General features: G+C 36.6%; 1 non-coding gene across 1 annotated transcript; it reads right to left on the bottom strand.

The window, feature by feature from the left end:
* Positions 1 to 287: 287 nt before the first annotated feature.
* On the bottom strand, positions 288 to 359 carry Trnaa-cgc. Its single transcript has one exon. It is a non-coding gene; the product is annotated as a tRNA-Ala (tRNA).
* Positions 360 to 1,151: the final 792 nt, after the last annotated feature.

The raw sequence follows: 1,151 nt of genomic DNA, 5'->3' as shown, positions 1-1,151 counted from the left end.
CAATCTCACGGCTCCATAATTCAATTGCATCGCAAGACATGTTCATTGTAGCAACAAAGACTCTAGCGGTACGATTTCATATTAGGATAAGTGTTAATGATAAAATAAGTTTGAGAAATTTTATTTCGTTACAAAACAATAACGGTAAAACGTTTCTTCAAATTCTATATTAACGAAATGAATAGTTTTACATTTCTTGCTGTACCAGAGTTCGAACAATAACTTTCACAATAAGATAGATATGCTCTTTTCTTTATAAAGATAAACATCTCTGTCGGAGAACAAAATGGAGGAGCCGGGGTTCGAACCCGGGACTTCTCACATGCGAAGCGAGCGCTCTACCACTGAGCTACACCCCCACGTATGAAATAAAATGTTATAAATTAAGGAAATATATACACTTATTACATGATTTTTTTGCAAGAACAATATTAATATATTTAACTAAAACATTTGTAAAGACGAAAGTCTGAATATCGGTTTCATTCTCTCACATGCTCAGAATGGAGTGAGTCCAGAGTCCACCGGTGGATAAGTGGGAATTTTACGGATCATAACGCTAAAATTCGGGGTTCGATTTTCCCAATGTATATCTCTAGGCTAAAACAAAGAAACAGAGAATGTCCAAACATTTCAAAACGTGGTTTGAAATGTACTGGCTTCTGTAGAAGGAGCTATTAATAGCGTGTGTGTGTGTTGGTGGTAAAAAATAAGATGATATTTATATCTGGTATCTCTTCGTGCCTTATTAGGATGAGAGCCAAAAAACAAGCAAAAAAAAACAACAAAAAAATGCAGCACCCACAACAACAACAACAAAATAACTCAAATACAAACACCTTTGTACGGTATAAAATATTGGAAACTCTACTGTAATTAACCCAGCATGAAATTACAAACCATGGTAGACAATGGAAGATCTTTTACATGACGCGATTTCTTGTCATTTTACTCTTGCTTTTTAAGATCTTTGTTCAAGATTACAATTTGGTAGTAATATTTAGATTTTTTTTTCTCTCTACGTGGGCCAGGTGGTTAGAACGATCGACTCGCACTCTGCGGGTCGCGGGTTCGAATCCCTCGTCACGCCAAACATGTTCGCCCTTTCAGCCGTGGGGACGTTATAATGTGATGGTCAATCCCACTATTCG

This window comes from Limulus polyphemus, unplaced genomic scaffold, assembly GCF_000517525.1.
Source record: "Limulus polyphemus unplaced genomic scaffold, Limulus_polyphemus-2.1.2 Scaffold82794, whole genome shotgun sequence".
Classification (NCBI taxonomy): domain Eukaryota; kingdom Metazoa; phylum Arthropoda; class Merostomata; order Xiphosura; family Limulidae; genus Limulus; species Limulus polyphemus.
Note: the sequence above shows the minus strand (reverse complement) of the source record. Positions and strands in the feature narration are given on the sequence as shown.